This window comes from Ambystoma mexicanum, chromosome 5q (genome assembly GCF_040938575.1).
Source record: "Ambystoma mexicanum isolate Mex_15411 chromosome 5q, UKY_AmexF1_1, whole genome shotgun sequence".
Classification (NCBI taxonomy): domain Eukaryota; kingdom Metazoa; phylum Chordata; class Amphibia; order Caudata; family Ambystomatidae; genus Ambystoma; species Ambystoma mexicanum.
The window spans coordinates 657,777,145-657,794,634 of NC_090933.1; positions in this window are offsets into that span (position 1 = coordinate 657,777,145).

The following is a 17,490-nucleotide window of genomic DNA, read 5'->3' on the forward strand; positions in this document are numbered from 1 at the left end:
TGACTGGTGACATGGTTGGGTTTCCAATACCACCACACTGCTACAACTAACACATAGTTGTTGATCCACAAATATATAATCAACTACCAAACAATACCTACTATTCGACCAAGTGCAGGGCAGGGACAACCTTGTAATCCTTTTTTTGTTTAAACACACCAGATGAGACTCCAAGCACAATTTCCCCCACTCAGAATCACCTGTCTGAGCCTTTGGAATCATATATGCCAATTCCTCATCCTCATCGTCATTGTCAATAGATCCTTGATTTTCAAATGTCAGATATATGTTGCAATCTACAGCAATAATCAAGTTGCCGTCAGAGCACTGGTTATACCATGCTCCTACTAACCGCTCCAACCTTTTTGATATGATACTGGAGGCCAAAGCGGTAGGAGGATCATGCACAATCAGCAAATCACTAGTGCCAAGGCTTCCACTAGCGATACACATATGTAGAGTATATGAAGAGGTATGTTCACTGTCAAAGAGAGTAACATTCAGATGGTTTTTTATTCCCAACGCAAGGCCACCCAATGGGCGCCCTCTAATGTTGGGGTGAGCAAGGCCAAATATAACAGTATATCCATCTACAAGAAAGGGATACAGGAGACATGATTCCTGGAGCAAATAAATATCACCTGCTAAAAGTGCCGAGGAAACCATAGAATTTGGTTAAAAACGATTGTCGCCCCGGGTGTTCCAAGAAATCCAAGCGTAGTATGCCAGTTTATTTCAATATTGTTCACTTTCAAAAGTATGCGGCACCCAACTTCCTTAACATCCCCTTTAGTGGGGTCAGCCAGTGCCGGAGCCCTCAAAATGGTCTGCTCTATGGGGGAGGAGTATTTGCTCTTCAGATTGCTCCATGTCTGAGGATACAACATGGCTTCATTGGGCCTGCGTATAAATGACGTATGCTTGTATCATACAGTTTTTTAGTACCCGAAATTGCTAAATTCCAAATGATAAGAACTCAACAGCACCACCACTGGTGCTGAGGCAAACTCCAGAATCACCCAATTGGTCGGTCTGTCCATCTTGGGGAGCTCAATGGTGTTTATGTCTTCCGTAATTATGTTCTTCAAAGGCTCAATTTTTCCAAACAGCTCGAATAAGCCTCTATGGTTCAAAAATGGGCTCTGATAAGTCGGGTATATTTCTTTGATTTTAGCCCATTTACACACAGGCCTCGAGTTTGTAAACCAAATAGCTCTTTCTTCTTGTTGCTGTGGCACATGCAATGGGGTGACTAGAACTTGGGGCCCTGTCTACAGTACCGAGCATTGAGCATCCAGTTGCAGAGAGTTCACTGCCTGTGCGAGAGTCTGGACAGTGGCCACCTGGCAGCTTTTTGTTTGCGTCTGCTTGCCCTGTGACGCTGCCGGCTTTTGGTTACCTGCCTTCTTCCTTGCTGCTCCAGCCATAGTCACTTTTTGTGGCACTAGCAAGCGGGAGACCTTGCCTTTGACTTTTACTTTGCCCTTGGGCCTGGAAGCAACCCCCACATCTCTTCCCAAACAAGCGTCCTCCATTGATATGAAGGTGCATAATTCAGAGTTGGCTGGTGAGTAGCTTTCACAGCTTGTCTGTGCCACCTGGGTCACCAAAGGGACCACTGTGCCTGGTCCTTGTGCCGGCTGCTCAGAGATGGCCAATATAATATCTCTGACACATGCCAACATTTGTTGTAAGTCTCACTGTTCGCTTGTTATGGCCGAACACATTGAGGACAAAGAATCCATTGTAGATGCCAATGCCCCAGGCCCCGGGCCGCATGAAATGCGGGATGATGGAGGGCTTGGGAGTTTAGGCGCGGGGTGGGGGGAAACGGTGCAAAAGCAGTAGGGAGGGGCGTACAAACGGTGCCACAAGAAACAAAAGCCCAGGAAAGGGCAGGAAACAGCACCTGGGGAAGGTGCGAAATATAACAGCAAGGGGTCAGGGGGGAAACCTGGCCCCCAAGAAGGAACAAAAGGCCTGGGGTGTATAAGTAAGCCAGGAAAAGGAGAGGCGTCACAAACCAGGTAAAGAGCTCACCTCTCTCGGGTAGGCTCTTAGTGCCTGGATAAGGGGAAGGAAAAATGTTTGCTGTTGCGGGCTCACGCATTTTCCACATCCTCTTAATTCGGTCTAAGCGCAGGGCTATGAGTTTGGCCAGCCGTGCCGGAACAGGAGCAATGCAGAAGTACCAGCAGCAAGTGAACAGAGTACTTTCGCCGTGGACAGGCGAGACAGGTGAGAAAGATCGGTAGTAGAAGACCAGGAGAAGCAGAGGACGCACGGTGTGCAGGAGCAGGAAGGCGTGGCTGGCAGAATTCAGACTAGAAGGATGGCGGAAGGAAGAGCAAAAAGGGCTCAAGAATTCTCAGAATGGGCAAGGAAGGCAGAGAAAGAATATGGGGCACAATGGGTGCTGGAGATAATGCAGAAGGAAGAAAGGGCGAAGGCAATGTCACCCTTGCTGTTCATAGAGCCCAGCAGCAGCGAAGGAGAAGACGAGGTACCGCAAGGACAGAAGAGGGGGAGAGAGGAGTCAAAGAGATCGAAGGGACAGACAGAGGCACCTACCAAGAGGAAGAAAAGTAAAGATAAAAACAAAGATACTGTGAATAATAATGTGGGGAATAAAATCGTAAAAACGTTAAAAAATTGCGTCACGGTTTCGGGTAAGTCGCCCAGAACCAATGGCAAGAAGAGCAGACGTGATAAGGGATCCAGGGAGGAGCAGTAGGGGAATTCTTCAACGAAGAAAGGGATCATTTAAGGGCTTGGGTAAAATGGAGAGGAGTGGTGAGCAGGGAGAAACAGAGATTGGCAGGGGGCGCAGGGGCAGAACCCAGGGAAACCCCGGTCCCGGCGCCACAAGGGGCACCAATAGTCCCGGCGCCACAAGGGGCACCAATAGTCCCGGCGCCACAAGATGCACCAATAGGGTCAAACACAGGTGGAGCACCGCAAGGACCCAACCCACAACCGGTGGTGCCAATGGGGACACCAGCGGCACCAGTGGCAGGGGACCCACCGCTGGGGGCAGTACCACCAGTGGCAGCGGCGGAAGTTGGGGGACCACTCATGACAAAATATGGCAGACCAACCATGGGTAAAGATGCACAGGGCAGGTCAATGAAGGCATGGCTTGGTATATAAATGACAAAGTAAAGGAGAAAATATGGAGGAAGGAATTGATTGATATTTTCAGATTGTTAGATTGTCAAAAGAGAGGGATGAATGTGGCACTAGATGACATTAAGGAGGACGAGAAAAGCTTACTGAAAAAGGGGCCAGTAGTAAGGAATTTTGACAACTGGATGGCGGCCTTCACCATAATGTCTACAATTATATTACAGAAATTCCCAGAAGACGGGGTAGCATTAGTTGCGTATCAGCAGAGGGTGCTGAAGGTACACACGGCATTTGGGGGAGACGCATGGCTGGAGTACGATCACGAGTTCAGAAAGGAGATGGACTGCTTTCCGGATATGGGATGGGATGAGGAGAATTTTAATCTCTACATATTTAATGCGCTGAAGGAGAAATGGGATTCCAAGGAGCGAAGCAAGGAGGGCAGCAGAGAAGGCAATATTGGCAGAATGATTACAAAGCTGATTATAGATACAATAACAGAAGATATGAATACAGCTATGACAGAAATAGAGACCAAAATTTTCGGACCAGGAACTATGGCTGACAGAGATGGTGGCAGAGCAGCCTGCCCCCAACAACGCAGGGGGGGGGCAGTGGGAGCACGGGGACAACAAGGGCAGAACCAGGACAATGTCGGAATTTTGAGAAGTGAGTACACTGTAGCTGGGGATGGAAGTGCAAGTTCAGCCACAAGTGCGTGAGATGTAATGGTGACCAAAGCAAATCCAAGTGCACAAGGGCCACAGCTTCAAGCGGCAGAAGCGATGAGACATGAAAATAAGAGCTGGGACAGGAAGGGGGCCACGCCAGTAAAAATTGAGAGGATAGAAGTGTGGCTCCAGAAATACCCAGACCAAAAAACAGCAGTTGAGATCAGGCAAGGCTTTAGAGAAGGACTTAACATCCCATTTACTGGGCAGGGAGCGCAGGACATTCCTAGAAACCTGAAGTCTGCAACCGAGAACAGAGATATAGCAAACAGTAAAATCCAAAAAGAGGTAGAACTGGGTAGGGTGGAGGGCCCCTTTTCAGCCTTACCATTTGAAGAATTTATATGCTCTCCACTGGGACTGGTGCCAAAAAAGGATGAAGGGGAATACAGGCTGATACACCACCTATCCTACCCCCCAGGGGCCTCGGTGAATGACGGCATTGCCCAGAGCGACGCAACAGTATCATATTCAGACTTCTAGGAGGCAGTAGAACTGGTCAGGAAAGCAGGAAAAGGGGCATGGATGGCGAAAGCAGACATTAAATCTGCATTCCGGCTGTTGCCAGTCAACAGCAGATCTCAAAGATGGTTGTGTACGCATTGGGAGGGGGAATACTTAATCGACAAATGTCTCCCTATGGGGTGCGCCATCTCATGTGCATATTTTGAGAGGTAAGTTCATTTTTGCAGTGGGCAGTCACAGAAGAGAGGCCATGATGGTACATTACCTGGACGACTTTTTATTCGTACGGCCCAAAGGTTCAAAGCTATGCAAGGCAACCCTGGATACATTTGTGGAGATAACGAGCGAGTGGGGTTTTCCACTGGCGGGGGAGAAAACGATGGGCACAACGTAGATAATACAATTCCTAGGAATAGAAATTGACTCAAGCAGGAGAGTGTGCCGGATCCTGGATGACAAGGTTATGGATCTGCTGAAGACAATAAATGAACTTCAAGGAAGAAACAAAGTGACAGTGAGAGAATTGCAAGCGCTGGCAGGAAAGCTGAACTTCACAGGAAGAGTCATACCACAAGGGAGGGTGTTCCAGAGAAGCATTGAGCTAAAAACAAGAAGGGCTAAAATGGGGCACCACAGAGTCAGGCTAGGGGGAGGAATCAAGAGAGATCTGGAAGTGTGGGCAGAATTTCTGAAGTACTTCAATGGGTCGGTGATATGGCGCTCACCTGTAAATGAGGAAGGGAAAAGGGTGTTGTTCACCCTTGATGCAGCAGGTGGCCTTGGGTTTGGCGCAACACTGGGGAGACAGTGGTGTGCAGGCAAGTGGCCAAAAACATGGCAGGTGGCAGAATGGACAAAAAACATAACGCTGCTGGAACTCTTCCCAATATGGGTCGCATTATGCGCATTGGGGAAGAGCTAGGAAACAAGGAGTTGGCAGTATGGTCGGATAACATAGCGGTGGTGCACGTGTTAAATAAAGGAAGTGCGTCATGCATAATAGTGTTGGAATTAATGCGGGCAACCACTCTGGAAAGCCTAAAAATGAATACATGCATAAGGGCGAGGCACATTGCTGGGGAAGTAAACGTGGTGGCTGATGCAATCTCTCACTTTCAGTGGGAGAGATTCAGAGAGCTGAGACCGGACGCGGACGCCGACAAGGAAAGAACGCCCACGCTGCGGAAGGTATGGGTCCCGTTGTAGGCACTGGAAAGGAAAGCACGGTTGGCTACAAGGTTGACTCTAAAGAAGTGGGAGAAGCACGGAGAACGGAACGGGTCATTGACAAACTGGCCAGGAACGGCCTAACGTACAAAACGGGTAAGCAGTATGAAAAGCATGTAAAAGATGTGTTGGTGGAAACAGGTGTGCAAGAGGTGGAAAACATTTCAACCGAAAAAATGTGTGAATTTCTCAAAGGGGCATTTGCCAAAGGGAAAAAGAAAAGCTGGGCGGCAGCGCACCTAGCGGCGGTGGCATATACCACAAAAGTGGTGGGCATACCGGACCCAACCGACATCGCTAGAATAAAATATGCTATGAGAGGATGGGCTAAATTAGAGGGGAAGAAACCAGATAACAGAAGGCCGGTGAACTTTGGGAAGTTGATAATTCTGTTAAAAGTGTTACGAGATACATGCAGCAGCACGTACGAAACCGCACTGTTCAGGGCAGCATTTGCGCTGGCATATTACGGGGCTTTCAGGGTAGGGGAACTGGTGGCCAGTAATACGGTGGCAGGAGACAACCTGGCAAGGAGGGATATCAGTATGGGAAACAATGCTAAAGAAATCTAAAACAGACCAAACGGGGAAGGGGAGAGCAACAGACCTCAATTGCATCAGAGAGAAGGACCACTGTCCCAGATACATCACTCAAGAATCCCTAGATCTCCGACCACAGGTCGACGGGCAGCTTTTAATACATAGGGATGGCAGCGCACTCAGCAGGTACCAGTTTCAGGCGGTATTAAAACAGGCGGTGGCAAAAGCAGGATGGGATCCAGCCGAATTTGGAACACACTCATTCAGGATAGGGGCAGCAACCTCTGCATGGGTGGGGGGCCTGGGATCAAAGGGAGTGAAAAGAATTGGGGGATGGAAGTCGCAATGTTTTAAAAAATACATAAGGGAGGAACTGATATAAACGCTTATCTCCCCCGTTTCCATAGAGGCTGGACACTACAAATCGGCATGGATAGTGGAGCACTATTTCGTGACCCGGGCAGGCAGGTAGCTGGAAGAAGTGAAGCAAGGACTACATTTCAAAAACACAATTACATCCTGGTGGGGCCTCCCGGGGATGCACTGGGAGGACATTCACGACAGGCTGTCGGACCTGATAGGTTTGAGGGACCCCCCCGAGTAGCTGGTTATACACCTCGGAGGGAACGACCTGGTGAGCACAAATAGGGGTAAATTACAGAGGAACATTTGCGAGTCGCTGCATAGCATAGCCCACAGTTGGTGGAAAACCGAGATTTTCATGTCAGAAATAATACCAAGAAGGGTCCGGTATGGGGCACAGAGGAGGCATGCAATCGAAATAGCCAGAAAGAAACTAAAAAAATCAGTAGAAAAGTACTGCAAGAGCACTGGGCTACACTTCATAAAGCATGGACTACAGCGGAACAATCTGGACATGTTTCACCACGATGGGGTACACCTATCAAGGAAAGGGATGGGTTTTTTTTCTGACAACATTGTTAGGGCACTCCAGGAACAGGGTTGTAGGTAGGGTGCTTTGGGGGGGACCTGAACGGGCGCGAATAACACCCACTCAGGTGTGGCGGCATGTGCCCAGGAACGAAGGCCCAGGGGTAACAAGGACTCAGGAGGAGCCTTGGGCAACTTCGGGACTAGACACAAGGTGCCCAAAAGCATATGGCAGTATATTGAATTTTGTTGTTTTGTATTTTCTGTAAGAAAATAAAATGCCTACGGCCTACAACTTTTCCATAAAACATAATTGGTCTGTGATTTATTATTTAGGTAGGGATCTGGTAAGAGGAGCAAAGCGAGCCCACACTACTCAGCCTATGACCCAGGCCCCGGGCCGCATGAAATGCGGGACGATGGAGGGCCTGGGAGTTTAGGCGCGTGGTGGGGGGAAAACGGCGCGAAAGCAGTAGGGAGGGGCGTCCGAACGGCGCTACAAGAAACAAAGCCCAGGAAGGGCAGGAAACAGCACCTTGGGAAGGTGCGAAATATAACAGCAAGGGGCCAGGGGGGAAACCCAGCCCCCAAGAAGGAACAAAAGGCCTGGGGTGTATAAGTAAGACAGGAAAAGGAGAGGCGGCACAAACCAGGTAAAGAGCTCACCTCTTTCGGGTAGGCTCTTAGTGCCTACATAAGGGGAAGGAAAAACGTTTGTCACCCAACCCACCCTACAAGAATAACGGAAGAAGAAGGCAGCAGGCAGGAGCCAGAACGCCGAGTACTCTTTCAAGTAAATGGTCCAAAAAGAAGGAGCGGCAGAAGTGGGAACTCCGAGTACTCTTTCAGTACAGGGTCCAAAGCATGTCGTAGGCGGCATGTGCCCAGGAACGAAGACCCACGGGTAACAAGGACTCAGGAGGAGCCTTGGGCAACTTCGGGACTGGACACAAGGTGCCCAAAAGCATATGGCAGTATATTGAATTTTGTTGTTTTGTATTTTCTGTAAGAAAATAAAATGCCTACGGCCTACAACTTTTCCATAAAACGTAATTGGTCTGTGATTTATTATTTAGGTAGGGATCTGGTAAGAAGAGCAAAGCGAGCCCACACTACTCAGCCTATGAATTCAAGGTGGCCGAGGCACTGCTACTCTCTTGCGGGATAGGCCCAACACGATGGTACTGCTCTGAATACTCCTTGTCACTCTCACTACTAGAGAGACTGGAGGAACACAACAATAAACCCTCCAAGTCCAGTTTTGCTGCTAAGTGTGTATCATTTGCATTATCGAGGGCAATAACAGCCGTTGTTGTGGGTCCAATAATGTCTTCGGCATTTTCTTGCAGGCCCAGACACAGGTTCAAGAGCGAGTTGTTATTATCTATAGGGATGGAGGCAGATAGGTTTCCATTCGAGGAGTTTTCCACTTCACCCAGCCGAGTCACTGAAACACCCACAGACAAGACCACTCTACCTTTGGTCTTCCTTCAATCGCTCCTCCAACCAAGGTTTTGTAAAAGTCTGTAATTTTCCTGTTTTTGTCTGCCCCAATCGTCGGCTGCTCCTTTACTACCATCTATCTCCACCGGGATGTTGTCAGTGCCAGATGTTGCCCATGGGCTCGACAGAAGGGTGGTCGCCATTGCACTACTGTTGAGTGGCTCAGCTGTTTGTTCTTAGCTGTTTGCACTGTGGCGCTTCACGATCCATATTTGCAAGCCTTTTGTTTTAGGCAGTTGGATCACCTTTATTGCTTGTGGGTTATAAATATCAAGGTGTGCGTGTAGAAGTAATTGCCAAGTCCTGTCTGTGATGTTTGCCCTACTGCCTGGCCTCGGGCAGTGAGCGCGGGCGGGCCTGTTGTGGGGCGCTGCGCGGGAAAAGGCCGCAGCGCAAAGAATAACACGACTCGCTCGTGTGGTGCTTAAACCCAGACTGGCGCTCGCACGCCAGTTCCAGTGATTCCTTTATTCTTCCGTGTCACGTGACCCTCTGCGTGAGGGCACGTGACACCACATTCCTCCCCAACTTGGAGGTGTTTATACGGTAATTAACAACAACCATTGTAAACTGGTACGACCTACAAAGTACTACACAATCGTAATGCACCTGCTTTCAGGGTTCATCTTGGCGTGGGTGTATGCCCCTGGAGGCGGCACGACGGTTTGGGTTTCTCTCTTAGACGGTAGAAGGTGTTCCTTTCCTTGGGCATGCTTTCCTTGGTGGCTTCTGCTTCGGTTCTCTCGTCAGGCAGGTATGATCTTCCTGGATCTCCTGGTGTGGCCAGACCACCAAGTGGTGCCGGTCCTTGAGGTGTAGGCGGCATTTCTCCTCCGTCTCGCTTCGGGGGCGTTGACGGTTCTTCCCACATTTCTGGGGGTACTTTTCTGAAGTGTGACATGTTCCTTGTCACGGTTTCTCCCCCTCGGGTGGCGGTGACCATGCTATGGTTGGTTGTACTGACTGTCCATGGTCGCACTTCGAAGTTGAGGGACATTTTCTTGGGAGGTGCACGGTTCTTGACAATGACAGTGTCTCCTGGGGTCAGTTCTCGGTGGCAGGCCCTCCTGGCAATGCTCTCTTGTTCGTTTCGCCTTAGCCGTCTGGCGTCAATTGCTGGGATGTCAGGTTCTGGGGCTGTCCAGTGGGGGTGTATGGGGAGTTCCGCTTGTATGGGTACCCCGAACATGAGGGCGGCGGGGCTGATCCCGGTGGCTGAGTGCGGGGTTTGTCAGTGAGTTCTCAAAAACCGATATACTGTCTTCAGCCACGGGTGCCCTTGTTCTTTGGCAATTCTGATGATTTTGTTGAGCGACCCCATGAATCGCTCAGCATCTCCATTTGCTTGGGGCCATCTTGGGGTGATCCGCTGGTGTTTGACGTTCACTTCTTTAAAGTATTCGCGTAGCTCCTGACTGGTGAAAGAAGGTCCGTTGTCGCTTTTCACTTTCCTCGGAATTCCGTGAGTAGCAAATATCTTCTCCAGTGCGAGGATGGTGGTTTCGGCGTTGGTAGAGGCTACGTGCTCTACTTCCGGATATCTGCTAAACTCGTCGATTATCACGAGCAGGTAACCCTCGCCGGTGATGGTGCAGCGGTCCATGCTGACTGCGTCCCAGCGTGTGGAGCTCCTCGGGACACTGCTGATCGGTTCAGGGTTTTCGGGCCTCCGGGATGCTTGGCAGGCCGCGCAGGATTCGACCAATTCCACTACCCTTTGCTGCATGTTCGGCATCCACATCCTAGATTTAAGGTATGCTGTTGACTTTACGATCCCTTGGTGTCCACTGTGGGCTAACTTGAGGGCTCTCTCTTCCAGAGACTCCGGTAGTACGATTCGGTGCCCCTTTAACAGCACCCCTTCCGGGGCTATTGAGAGTTCATGTCTGATCCCGAACAGCGCTCTGAGCTTGGTTTGTGCCGATGTTGTGCGTTGGGCTATTGACATGAGATAGTTTTTCCAATTCCCGGAATGGATGGCTGTGGCCGTGTGCTGTAGGACGGTGTCCTCCTCTGTCTCGCGCACCACTTCCTGCAGTGTCAGGGCTCGCGGTCTTGCGCAGGCAACTACGTGGCAGACATGCTCGTCGGTCTCCTTCGCGTGGTGTTGTTCGCTGTCGGTAGCTGGCCTCGGGTGGCGGGACAGGTAGTCTGCCGGGTTGTCCGATCCTGGGCGATACTCCACCTCGATGTTGTACGGCTGTAGCTGTAGCATCCATTTTTCAATGCGTGCAGGCGGGTGGGGGGCAGAGCCTCGGAAGATCGGGATCAAGGGTTTGTGATCCGTGAAGACTTTCGCCTGCTTGCCTAGCAGGTACACTTTGAAATGGCGGCATCCCCACAAGATGGCTAGGGCCTCCGTCTCTATGTGTGCATAGTTCTGTTCGGGTTTTGCGAGTGCTCTGCTGGCAAATGCGATGGGGAACACTTTGCCTTTGTTATCCGTTTGGGTTAACACCGCCCCTAGGCCACCTGGGCTGGCATCAACGAGGAGTTCAGTCTGCCTTTCTATGTTGAAGAAGGCCATGGTGGTGGAGGCAGATAGAGTGTCCTTGATTTGTTGAAATGCTTGTTGATGGGCTGCGGTCCACTCCCACTTCTGGTCTTTCTTTGTCAGCTCCCTGAGCGGGCTCGCAGTGCTTGCGAGGTCGGGATGAAGCGTGCGCAGTAGGTTGCCATCCCCATGAAGCTTCTCACTTCGGAAGCTGATTGTGGTGCTTTGGAGTCCTTTATGTCCCGTACTTTCGACGGGTCGGGGGATACGCCTTCCGCGCTGAATATGTAGCCAAAGAAGCATAGTTCACTCTTGCTGAATTCGCACTTCTCTGCGTTGAGTGTCAGGCCTGCTTCTTCAAGCCTTTTCAGTACTGCCGCTAGGCGCCAATGGTGTTCACTTTTGTTTGGGGCGTATACAAGGATGTCATCGCTGATGTTGGTGGTTCCTTCCAATCCTGTGATGACCTTGCGGATTTCATGTTGGAACACTTCTGCGGCAGAGGATATTCCAAAGTTGAGCCGTTTGTATCTCATCAAGCCGAGGTGAGACGAAAAGGTGGTAATGTATCTTGACTCCTTGGATAGTCTTAACTGGTGATAGCCTGATCTGAGGTCAAGTTTACTGAAGACTGTTGCTCCGGTGAGGTCTACGATGAGTTCGTCGATCGTGGGGGTTACATGGCGTTCCCTCCCAATCGCTATGTTGGGGAGCCTCATATCTATGCATATTCTTACTGCGTTCGGCTGTTTGGGTTTTTGAGCTACAACCATGGGCGAGACCCACAGAGTCGGTCCGGATGTTTTCTCAATGATCCCTTCTTCTTCGAGCTTGGCCAGTTCTTTTTCTACTGCGCCTCTCAGGTGGAATGGGATCCGTCTGTGTCGAACTGCTTTCGGTTCAATGGTGGGGTCTATATGAAGCTTGATGGTTCTCCCCTTGAGGCACCCGATACCCTGGAATAGCTTTCTGTGTCGTCTTAGTAGGTTGCTGAGTTCGTCGTGTTGGAGGCCGAACGCGAAGTGTATTAGCTTTAACTTCTCTGCCATTTTGCAGCTCAGTAGTGTCTCGCAGCCGGCATCCACTACATATATGCATGCACAGCAGTTGGTGTTCTCGTGGGCAAAGTTTGACTTGAACGACCCTCGCACGGGGAGGGGTTTCTTACATCCGTAGGCATATAGTCTGACTTTCTTCTGTTGAAGGTCGGGTTTCGGCAAAGTCTGTTGAATGCTGTTACTGGCATAACGTTCACTGTTGCGCCAGTGTCAATGACCACCTTTAGTGGTTCTCCGTTAGAGAGAACGGTGCACGACGGTCTTTTCCTCTGTCGTGACCGATGTGGTTCCACTGCAGATATTAAGTGTATGCGATGTACCTGTCTGCTTCCCTTTTTCCGTCTTCCTTTGTCTCTCCTTTCGGGGGATGTACTGCTGTCGCTGTCGTCGCTGTCGCTTGAGTCTGGGGACCTCTGGGATTCGTCGACGGCCCTGGCTTTTCCTTTGCGTGCTTGTTGGTGGGAGGATTCCCTGGGCGCAAACTTTTTCCGGCGTTCTTGCGTCTGGCGCGGGGCAGGGTCTTTGTCGGGCGGGTTCAGGCAGACCGCGGCAAAGTGGTTGAGGCGATTGCATTTCCTGCACGTGGATCCCCATGCGGGACAGGAATCGCCTTTGTGCCACAGGCCTCCGCACCATTTACAGCTCTTGTCCCGTCCCTGTGATGGGTGGGGCCTCAGATCCTGCTTCATGCGACTGTTCTGGCGTCTGGAGATGGCTGCTACGTCCTCTGCGGGTCCAGGGTTGTCTAGTGGTAGTCTCTGGATTGCTGCTTCCATTACGGCTACCTGGTCTTCCGTCTGCTCTCGGAGGCGCGCCATTTCGAGGATGCGTGACGGCGTATGTTCCTTTCAGATAGTATGGCCCTTCTCAATTTTTCAGAGGATATTCCGTTGATGATCTGGAGACGGATGGCCAATTCTTCGTCCGGGAACTCACAGCCTACTGCCATTTCGCAAAGGCGAGCGTGAAATTTGTCTACTGTCTCTTTCTCCCGCTGCCTCGCCATGCAAAAGTGGAAGCGTTGGTAATCTGGGTCGAGATCGGGCTTGAACATGTTGGTGAGCGCTGATCTCGCTGCGTCATAGTTGTCTGAGTTGCCGCGGTTCGGTGTGGCGTTGAAGAGGCGCAGGGCCGCTGCTCCGATGTTGAGTAGGAGGAAAGTGCGCATCTTCTTCGGCATGGTAATGTCTCTGGCTTCGAGGTGCATCTCAAATTGTTGAAGCCAGATTTCCCACCTGATGGCAGCACCTGTGGTGAATGGGTCGAACGGCGGCATTAATGTTGTTTGTGATGGGTCAGGATGTTCATTGGAGAGGCTCCACCTGGAGGATGAACTCATGCTGGTCCTCACGGGGCTGGTGCTTGGGCTGGACATGTCAGTTCTCTGCGTGTTCTCCCTAGCGTTGGGGCGTAGGCCTTGGGTGGCGGTGTTAAAAGTGTCACCTTAAAGTCGCAGGGGCCAGTGCAACTGGCATGTATTCAGCTGCGCAGTACTGGATGATACCTTACTGTTGATTGGCCTTTCCTTGCTGCGTGTGGGAGCCCCTGTCATGAGCATTTGCGGGGCTGCAACCAACTTGTGCACAACGTTAGGCACAGCCGCGTGGCATCCGCGGCGTGTGGGTGTGTCGTTGAGGCGTTGCGCCGGTGCAGGCATTGGAGCTCAGCTCCGCTTGAGGAGGAGGCACGGGTCCGCGTCGGGTTCGTAGCCAGCTTCGTCGCCAGTGTGATGTTTGCCCTACTGCCTGGCCTCGGGCAGTGAGCGCGGGCGGGCCTGTTGTGGGGCACTGCGTGGGAAAAGGCCGCAGCGCAAAGAATAACACGACTCGCTTGTGTGGTGCTTAAACCCGGACTGGCGCTCGCACGCCAGTTCCGGTGAATCCTTTATTCTTCCTTGTCACGTGACCCTCTGCGTGAGGGCACGTGACACCACACTGCCCACAATGACAGGCCTCTGCTTCACGGGCGCAACAATCGCGCTATTACTTAACACCCCCTTCAGTTCCAAGGCAACCCAGTAATCCACCATACACTCCAGATTAGCAACCATCTTGCAATATCAACCGCACAACTACACAATATTCCAATGATGTACTTTCCTTTCTCACTTACCGGCTGTCCAAGGCTCCTGGCCCGGCGTCGGCTGCGGCTCTACCTCATGTGACACCCGGGAGCCATAGGCGATGCCAGCCTCACCAAGGCTGTCCGCGTGGGCGCATGGCTCAGGGCAAGCACCGGAGCGCAGACTCTATGTGGGAGGAGCATTTAAAGCTGGATTACACCCCCTCTCCTGCTCACACTGATCACTTAGCCCTACTTCATGTCGCTTCGCTCCCACTAGAGGCTTTGAAGCAGTCTACAGGATTTAAAGGTGCAGTTCCAATTCCAGTCGCAGGGCAGCTTGTTCAAAAAAACATTTGCACGACTCCAATAGCCGGTTCACACTCATCACTTAGCCCCACTTTGTATTTTGTAATTCGGGTCACTTAGCCCTCACTTTGTGTTTATTAGAAAATGGTGAAGCGTGATTCTATCAGAAACGCTCAGGAAAAGAAGTCAAACAGAAGAGTGCAATTCCATGAAAGGGTGCTTTACATTTTAGTCAGTTTACAGTTGCAGTAGATGGAATATTGGTATAAAATTAGCACAATACAGACTGTTTACAAGATGTAAATACTATTTGCACAAATATTCAATGGCAGATTATAAGGTGCGCAGGAAGGCATTCTAATGCTGTATGCCCGATAGGGACTCCCTTCCAGGATGAAGAAATATAGTTTTAATGCTGTTTTAAAATCTTGGATACTGGTGCTATACTTGATTTCATGGGATAGGGAATTCCAGGCTAAGCGTGCCAGGGAAGGAAAAGGGGCAGTCACAAGAGGCTGCAGAGGCCAATGAAAGGACAAATAGGTTGACATGTGCTTGTGAGGAAAGAATAGTCAGATTAAGTGGCAGGTGATGGAGTTAGACGGGTAAGAGTGCCAATCCATTATGGATTTGAAGATGAGGAGAGGGAAGAATGTGAAGAAGGATCACAAGTACATGGATAGGAAATGTGCAGTGAGGCAAAGAGAGATGGTGGGGGAGGGTACAGGGAGGTAGTGAAGGTACAAGTAGCAACATTCAGTACTTTATTTAGAATATTCTAGGCAACTAAGGACAAGGGCAGAGAAAAGGGTTTTGTTGGAGTGGTAGATATGATGCAAGTGTTTTTTTTGGAGGTTTAAGGGGTTCATCGTAGCAGTCGCAGCAATCAAGGTGATGAAATGCTGAGGTGTCATCTGCAATTGATAGGAAAAGCTGGATCAACCGTATTAAAGACTGCAGATAGAATGTGCGTGATGAGAATGGATGAAGGTTGAGAGTGGTAGGCAGAGATGAGGAAGCTGGATACATGTACCAGTGATGTCGTCCTGGATATCTGCTTTTAAAACCTGTTTAAAATGGGTTAGCCTAAGTGACGGTTATCAAGGAAGTTGCCAATTCTGTCGAATGCAATACAATTAAGAAGTTTGAAGTAGTGAAGAAAAAGGGAGGCATGCCAGTAGTTGGTAGAGTTGTTGGGTTCATCTGGGGGTCATTTGAGAATAGGAAGAACAGTTACTACTTTGTAATGGTATGTAAGATTCCACTGTCAAGAAAGGTGTTGAAAAGGAGGGAGAGGTAGGAACAGGTAATAGGTGCAAGGTCTATGATCATCACACGGCAAAGTGATAAATAGAAGCACATGAAGGGTGGTAGACCTTAGGATGGGAGCCAATTCAACAGAAGAAGTCAAGGTGATGGACTGGAGGATAGACGAAGATGGGACAGGAGAGGGTGCAGAGAAGGAAGGGGGATCAAGGAGAGTTTTAAGATAGTGAGGCAGTCCTAGATTTTGAGGTTTTAAAAAACTAAACAGCAAACTCTTTATCATAAAGCAGGGAGGAGAGTGAGTGTGGGTGGGGCAGAGTCGCCGGGCTAAGAGGGCACGGAGAAGTTATGTGGGTGGGAGCCTAGAGACCAGAAGAGATTTTGATAATGGGTGATTTGACAAATGAATGGTTGAGGTTAAGTCTGAAAGGGATCTTTTGAAGAAATTAGTTCAGGAAAGTAGGATATCTACCATCAAAGCAGAAGAGGTGAATTCTCAAGGTTTCCACCTTTTGCCCGGTAAGTGGAGTGATCCAAGGTTGTGGGCCATTATAAGGGAAAGTGAGAGACCAGTCAGGATTGTGATGCCCAATTAATTCAATTGGAGTGGCCATGGTAGTGTTTACACTAATTAACGCATGTTCAAAAAATGTTTTCTGTCGTGGAAAGAAAGTAGAGCACTGAATTTCAGCTAGTTTGGGAACAAGCATGTAGGTCTACATTTACATTAAGTTATAGGAGTGGTGATGTGAGGGAGGAAAGAGGTGGGGTGAGAATGGCAAGTGGAGAAGAGAGTAGTAAGTGGGAGAGGGGGTAACAGGGAGATCTGAGGTAGCGAGTGTTAGGCGGAAACCTGTGCAGTTCCCTCTGGGACCACTGCAAAAGATTTAGGACTACAGGTGTTTGGCAGTAAACCCACTTGGTAGCAGTCTGTACCACACAGATTCACTGTTGGTAGCTGTGGCTGAGCATTCAGACTTCCCTCAAGAAGAGTTAAACAGTATGTGGAGTATACAAGATAGGGCAATTCTTCACAGTAAGACAAGCAAACACGCAACAAGGCTCAGTGTAAAGATATTAAGGTATTTATTTATAACGAAACATCTATCGAAAACACTATGGCACTATCACGGCAGACAAGTCAAATACAATTACTCTACGGAGAAGAAACGGTCAATCCCTCTAACAATATTTTGACAAGTCTAGGTTCTACCGGCACCACTTATTTGCAGACAGAGGTGTATACCTGAACCTAGATGATACTCGAATATTAGTTAGGTCGGGAGAGAAAAATAAGCAGGATACGAAATCAACACAAGGCATGAAGGCAAGAACCACAATAGATCATAAAGTTCAGAGGCCAGGCCCACTCGGAGAGAGGCAAGGCGATATGTCCCAAAAAGTCTCTTAGTGGAAATGCGTTCGAGTCTTTGTAGCAAATTGTTATCGGCAGATTGAACTAGTTCAGAACAATACGTGAGATCGCTTGGAGGCGACCCAACGGAGAGGAGAGGATTAAGACACCTCACTCGAACCAATCGAAAGGGAAGCCAGGTGGACACGGTACCTTGTTGTGGAGGGCAGCTCCGGCGGGGGCAGTTGTTCCTGGTGGTGGATGCACGTCGGGTCTTTGCCAAGAGTAGAGATGATCTCGTCGTCGAAGAAAAGTGAAGTCCGGTGCACCGCCAGGGAAGACACCAGCCGCGGAGTGCTCCGTCACAAGGCACCACCTTTTGGTCGCGGTACAGGGGTAGTGGCTATCCGGTTGCCGAGGTGCTCTGCACGGGCAATTCGCCCACTGCGTCCTGAGGCGAATAAAA